The sequence below is a fragment of the Bison bison genome, unplaced genomic scaffold (assembly GCF_000754665.1).
Source record: "Bison bison bison isolate TAMUID 2011002044 unplaced genomic scaffold, Bison_UMD1.0 scf7180017854122, whole genome shotgun sequence".
Classification (NCBI taxonomy): Eukaryota; Metazoa; Chordata; class Mammalia; order Artiodactyla; family Bovidae; genus Bison; species Bison bison.
This window is the reverse complement of record NW_011484695.1, coordinates 69,295-76,662: the sequence shown is the minus strand read 5'-3', so window position 1 is coordinate 76,662 and position 7,368 is coordinate 69,295.

Sequence of the window (7,368 nt, the reverse complement as noted above, 5' to 3'; positions counted from 1 at the left end):
ACATCGTCCACTGAATGTGTTTCCACACATTCCAGTGTCAGGCAGAGGATGAACACAATACCCTGAAATGTAACAGTGCATTAAAAGGCATCAGCAAAGCCCTGTGCGTGCATGCGTGCTGATTCCCTTCAGTCGTGTCTGACTCTGAGACCCCATGGACTGTAGCCCACCAGGCTCCTCTGTCCATGGGATTCTCCAGGCAAGAATACTGGAGTGGGTTGCCATGCCCTCCTCCAGGGGATCTTCCTGATCCAGGGATCAAACCTAGATCTGCTGGATTAGCAGGCACACTGTTTATCGTCTGAGCCACCCGCAAAGACCCCCAACAGCCACCAAAATCACCGATATATATTGGATGTTGGATGAAAACCTATTCTGCTTGCCATTTTGTTCAGAATCCTCGAGGGGATGTGGTTGGCCGAATAACTGAATAAACCCTCCCCCGCCTCCCGTCCCCAAATGTTCACGCGCGAATACTTGGAACTCGTGAATATGTTACCTTACGTGTCAAAAGGGGCATTGCAGATGTGACTCAATTAAGGGTGTTGAGAGGGGGACCTGCCAGTGAGCTTACTCGGCGGGTCCCCCTATGTCCTGGCCAGGGTTCTTGTAGGAGGGTCGCAGGAGCGTCAAGTCCCAGAGGGAGATGGGAGGACAGAAGTCACAGGGGGAGACATGGGGAGAGATCGAGGCTGAGATGCATCGAGAGACATAGATGGGAAGAATCTGTGCTCCTGCTTTTGAAGGTGGATGAAGGGGTCATGAGAGAATCCATGCATGCTGCTGCTAAGTCGCTTCAGTCGTGTCCGACTCTGTGCAATGCATGGGGGCCCCCTAAAAGCTGGGAAAGACGAGAGGACAAGACGGTTTGAAAGGAGGAAAGATAACGGGAGGAAAGACTCCAGTGTCTCTCCTGGAGTCCATTTCACAGGCTCTTTCTTCAGGTAGTTCCAAACATTGTATGAAAGTGAAGGTGCTCAGTCGTGTCCGACTCTTTGTGACCCCACGGACTGTTTCTCCATCCAAGGGGTTTTCCAGGCAAGAGTGCTGGAGTGGGTTGCCATTTCCCTTCTTCAGGGGATCTTCCCCACCCAGGGATCGAACCCAGGTCTCCCGCATTGCAGGCGGACACTGTACCCTCTGAGCCACCAGGGCAGCCCCCAAAGATTGTATACACATACGACATGAATCTGAGCAAACTCTGGGAGATAATGGAGGACGGAGGAGCCTGGCGTGCTGCAGTCCATGGGGTCGCAAAGAGTTGGACACGACTGAGCGACTGAACAACAATCTCCATGTCAGCTTTATCCACTCACCTCCTGATGGACACCTAGGTTGCTTCCATGTCTTAACTATTGTAAACAGAGCTTCTGTGAAGGTTGGGCTGTATGTGTCTTTTCGAATCATGGTTTTCTCTGAATATAGGCTTAGGAGCGGGATGCTTGGGTCGTAGGTCAAAGATGTGGCTCTCTTGACGCCAGGAGAGAGGAGCGAAGCTAACAACCTTGGGGCATTTTAACCTTGGATACCCTCACTGTTTGGTGAGTGTAATCTCAATGTAGATGCACCATAAAACTTATGTGTGCTACCAAAAAAAAAGCATTTAAAAGCTTGATACATTTATCCCAGTTGTACATACCGAGAACAGGAATACTGTTTGCCTCCAACCTTCTAGAACTGAGATTTGTTGTTGTTCAGTCACTAAGTCGTGTCTGACTCTCTGCGACCCCATGGACTACAGCACCCCAGGCTTCCCCATATATCACCAACTCCCGGAGCGTGCTGAAACTCGTGTCCATCGAGTCGGTGATGCCATCCAGCCATCTCATCGTCTGCCGTCCCCTTCTACTCCCGCCTTCGATCTCTCCCAGCATCAGGGTCTTTTCCAGTGAGTCAGCTCTTTGCATCAGGTGCTCAAAGTATTGGAGCTTCAGCTTCAGCCTCAGTCCTTCCAATGAGTGTTCAGAGTTGATTTCCTTTAGTGTGGGCTGTTAAGATCCCAAACAAGTTGGTTGACAGCAGTATCAAGCCAGAAGAAATACCATTTAAGGAGCAGAACATGTCAGCCGTGATTGGTCCAAGTTGAGTTTCTGGTTCAAGTTACTAAGGGAATTTTTTTCTTTTACTTTGGAGGCAAACAAAGCCCACCTGTTTATAGATCTTTAGAGACATGAGGTTATCTTCCTTAATACATCTGAGGTTTCCAGAAACTAGAGTCTGCTTGACAATACATGTGGAGAAAGTGGATGCTGTTATCATCTATAAACAAAATCACACATGGTAATTTCAGACCAAGTGCCAATATCTGGATGCTTTCAACAAAACCCTCTTCTTTCAAAACAAACTGAACATCTTAAAAGCCAAGCGTGCTTTATCCTCAGATGATCTCAGAATATCCCTAATTCCCCATTTGACTGGCCCTCTTTCAGGTGGATTACTCATATAATGCCGGATTGGGGATTTATCTTTCCAAAATGTGTTTATTTTTTTTCCTTGCCTACCTAAACATGTTTGCATTTTCTCATTCCCTTCAAGTGATGAAATAGTGCATAGTCTTATCATTCATTCAAAGGAAATACTTGAAAAGACATTGCAAATCTGACAGTGTTTGGACTGATCCAAGGTTCTGATGCTAAAGCTGAAACCCCAGTACTTTGGCCACCTCATGCGAAGAGTTGACTCATTGGAAAAGACTCTGATGCTGGGAGGGATTGGGGGCAGGAGGAGAAGCGGACGACAGAGGATGAGATGGCTGTATGGCATCACTGACTCGATGGACGTGAGTCTGAGTGAATTCCTGGAGCTAGTGATGGACAGGGAGGCCTGGCGTGCTGCGATTCATGGGGTCACAAAGAGTCGGACACGACTGAGCGACTGAACTGAACTGAAGGTTCTGAATGACTTAGCAGACAAGCCTGGCTCCCCTTACCCGGTCGCTGAGACTTTCCTCCGTTCGGATACCTGCTCATGGTCCAAGCGTTCTGTGGTTAGTTTCTAAGGGCCAGAGTGAGGATTGACCAGCTGTGTGTAAAAATTTCCAGAATCGCTTGTCTCCAAGGCAACCCGTCGGATGTTGTGATGATTTCGATGGCCAGACATTCTGCTCTTGCGTTGGTCGATGGTTGGGCTTGCTGCAAACTCTGTCACCTTCTGAGAGTTTGTTGTAAATTCATTTCTGTCCCAAGGATCAGGTCAGATCAAGATGTAACATCCTGGTCACTAGAAAGTCCTTCCTGTGTCTTTCTGGACCCATTGGGTTTTTTGGAGAGGAGGGGGGGGGTCAAAAACGCACTCCTTTTTCTTAAGATTTTATATTTTATTTTTGGCTGTGTTGTCTGTTTGTTGCTGCTCAAGGGCTTTCTCTAGTTGTAGCATGCAGGGGCTCTTCTCTAGCTGGGGTGTGCAGGCTTCTGATTGCAGTGGCTTTTGTTGCAGAGCACACGGGCTTTGTTGCCCCACGGCACGTGGGGTCTTCCTGGACCAGGAATCGAAGCTGCGTCCATTGCGCTTGCAGGCAGATTCCTTACCACTGGGGCACTGCCAGGGCCAGCCCACAAACACACTCTTCAGGACCCGACTTGGAATTCTTGACTACGATGGCCACTTTTTTACACGAGGTGCCCCGGGCTCTGAACATCCCACGTCTGGTCCGTACCTCGGAACGCAGTACTCCTCTGGGTTCTCAAGAGCGTACCGTGAAAAAGGGGCCTTCCTTTCACGACGCTGTCTTTCTACCAGCATGATATTCGCTCGATAACCTCCAGTTAGGGTTTGATTACATGCACCACTGAGTCAGGGGATGTGAGTTTGAGCAAATTCTGGGAGATAGTGCCTGGACTGCTGCAGTCCATGGGATCGCAAAGAGACGGACACGACTGAGCGACTGAACAGCAGATCAGATTTAAGGATGGTTAGACCTGCTTGGGTTGGTTTAATTTAACCTTTAATATAAGTCTTTCAATTTGGGGGGAATTTTCAGCTGTTAACGGTGCAGATATTCTCTTTTCTCCTTCTTGTCCATTCTGTCTCTTCTCTCTGGGGCAGTCCTTGGATTCTTGCTACCGTTTTATAACATAATCTTCTGGATATCTTTCAAAAGCCTCTTTGGAGGAGCACCATTTTCAGTTGTATTTCGGGCTCGCCAGTTCTCTTAAGTAATGAGCGCTCTATAATTATCTCACATGTTGTATTATGTATCACAACTTTTATTAAAAATTTTTTTTTTTTTTTTTGCCTACCCCAAGGCTCGCTGAATCTTAGTCCCCCAACCAGGGATTGAACGCAGGCCACCACAGTGAAAGTTCAGAGTCCTCACCACTGGATCACCACGGAACTCCCCTACCAAGTGCTTTTAAAAAGAGTGAGAAGGAGAAGAAGGTTCCTCTGGACTGTTTTTCTAGATTCCACAAATGCATGTTAGTACACGACTTTCTTTCTCTTTCTGACTTACTTTACTCTGTATGACAGACTCTAGGTCCATCTCTACAAATTATTCAGTTGCATTCCTTTTCGGGGCTGAATAATACTCCATTGTATAAACGTACCACATCTTTTTCATCTGTTCCTCTGTCGATGGACATTTAGGGTGTTTCCGTGTCTTGACTGTCATAAACTGTGCTGCCTTGAACATTGGGGTGGGTGTGTCTTTGTGAATTATGGTTTTCTCAGGGTTTATATGCCCAGGAGTGGGATTGCTGGGTCATATATGGTAGATCTCCTCCAATTAAGGGCTGCCCTGATGGCTCAGCTGGTAAAGAATCTGCCTGCAATGCAGGAGACCTGTGTTCGATCCCTGGGTCTGGACGATCCCCTTGAGAAGGGATAGGCGACCCACTCCAGTATTCTTGCCTGGAGAATTCCATGGGCTGTATAGTCCGTGGGGTTGCAATAAGTCAGACACGCCTGAGCGACTTTCACTCTCACTTTCCAATTAAAAAAAGAAAAGAAAAAGAAATAAAAGAATAAGCCAAAGATGAAGAGACCTCTCCCCGTAGCATCTTAATGCTGTGAGACCATCTTTGACAGAGGGTCAGTCTGGGAAGAATGGAACCAACCGCCCTCCACGAGGTGGCTTTTGCCAGCAGACCTGTTTGTGACAATGTTCTTTTAAATTTTCTTTTTTTTTTTAAAGTCCAGCCCCATCCAACATCTGGTATTTATTGTAATGTTGATGGAAGCGCAGGAGGAGAAAAGGGCAGAGCAGGGTGTCGGGGAGACGCTCCACCCGGCGAGGAGTGGGTGGCACGGTGGTGACGTGCAGGGCAGGAGACGTCTGTGGTCAAGACGTGAGTCATGAAGTCGGGGGACGGGGAGCCCGGAAAGAAGGAGGACCCTGGGGTCTGGGAGGGACGACCAGCCGCTCGACGCTGGATGTAGAACTTAGGAAGATCTGCCGGCAGCTCGCAGTCTAAGACGGGCGTGGTGCAACTTGAGTGATGCTAGGATCCTAAAGATGCCAGCCTCGCTGAGAGTGGTCCCCCTTCTCATTGGCCTTGATAATGATTACAAGCGTTGCTGGCTTTTATCCTCCTCTGTGCTAACTAAGCTGTATGGCTTCTCCTCTTTTTTCTTTCCTTTCTTCTTTGTTTAGCTGCACAGAATTCCCAAAGTCCTGTCGCCCCGTAGGAATCAGATTGATGTCATTTCAGCCTTACCGTGTGCTTTTTATTAATGATGGAAAGTTTCCTTCGCCCGCACCAAAGGAGTTTTATGAGAGACCCAAGGCTGTACACGAAACTGTTATTAAAAAATGACAATAATAATGATATTGACCTGTCTCTTTGCGGGGGATTATCTGGAGCTATGAAAAGATGCATAAAAAGTTCATAAGATGAGATCTTACACTCTTTCTATCAGACGTTCCATCCTGTTCAATAGAACCGTCTTCTCTCAAGTCACGAGAGTGAAGCCTCCAGCACCTCGTCAGGGCATCTTGAATTCATATGGAGAGGCTGCGGATGCGTCCATTATTTTTAAAATATGCTCAACGGACAGATTCTGGAAGCTCCAGATGTGAGAAGTTTAAAAAAAGCGTGTTTCCCTTGGAATCCTGTCAGAATCTTTTAGGGTTTGTTCATCTTTCTTACTTTTGCTTGCCTGTATGTTACGCTGTGTCCAACTCTTTGCGACCCCATGGACTATAGCCCGCCAGGCTTTTCTGTCCGGGGGATTTTCCAGGCAGGAATACTGGAGTGGGTGGCCATTTCCTCCTCCAGCTTCTTTTGTAGCAGTGTTTATTTGCTACTTTGAGAGAAGCTGGTTATCCTGAAGGTGTTGCCATCTTTCAATGGCTGTTAAAGATTTTCTTTTTTCACCTGGAGTGTTAACATTCGTTTGCATTTCTTTGTTTATTGTTGCATGCTGTGTGTTCGTTTGCTCTGCGTGGGCTTTTCTCCCGTTTCGGTGATTGGGGGTGACTCTCCAGTTGGGGTGCGTGGCTTTCTCATTGAGGGGCTTTCTCTTCTTGTGGAACAAGAGCTCTGGGGTGCGTGGGCTTCAATAGTTATGGCACGCATGCTGAGTTACAGTTGGTAAAGAACCCGCCTGCCTATGCAGGAGGCGCAAGAGAGGGGGGCTCAATCCCTGGGTCAGGAAGATCCCCTGGAGGAGGAAATGGCAACCCACTCCAGTCTTCTTGCTCGGAGAATCCCCTTGGACAGAGGAGCCTGGTGGGCTACAGGACGGGACGGAGAGACGAAACAGCAGCAATTGGTCTTCCTTTGTCCCCCCCTGGGACCTCTCACAGACGTCTGTAGACTCTGAAGGGCAAACTCCCGAGGTTCGTTTTCATTCTAACCCAGCTTTGTTTCCGTTCCAGCAGAGAAACAGACGGCCACGATCCAGCCACGTGCCCATCTTCGCTAAACCGTGATGGGACTGGTAATCGTTAAAAAAGCGTAACCCTTCACAATTGTGACAGCTTGTTTCTCTCGTGGCCTGAGTCCGTGTCTGAAAACATCAGGTCCTCGTCTCTAGAATCTGGGGATGTGATGTTTGTTGGACAAGAAGTCCCTGCAGAGCTCAGCCCTGCCTGAAAATCCCAGCTATTCAAGGTTAGAATTTTATTTATTATTTTTTTGTTGGCTTTTATGTATTAATGATTTAATTTTTTATTGAGGAATGAGCAACATAGTGATTCGTAATTGTTGCAGATTATGCTTAGAGAAGGCGATGGCACCCCACTCCAGTACTCTTGCCTGGAAAATCCCATGGACAGAGGAGCCTGCTGGGCTGCAGTCCATGGGGTCGCTAACAGTCAGGCACGACTAAGCGACTTCACTTTCACTTTTCACTTACATGCATTGGAGAAGGAAATGGCTACCCACTCCAGCATTCTTGCCTGGAGAATCCCAGGGACTGCAGCCCAGC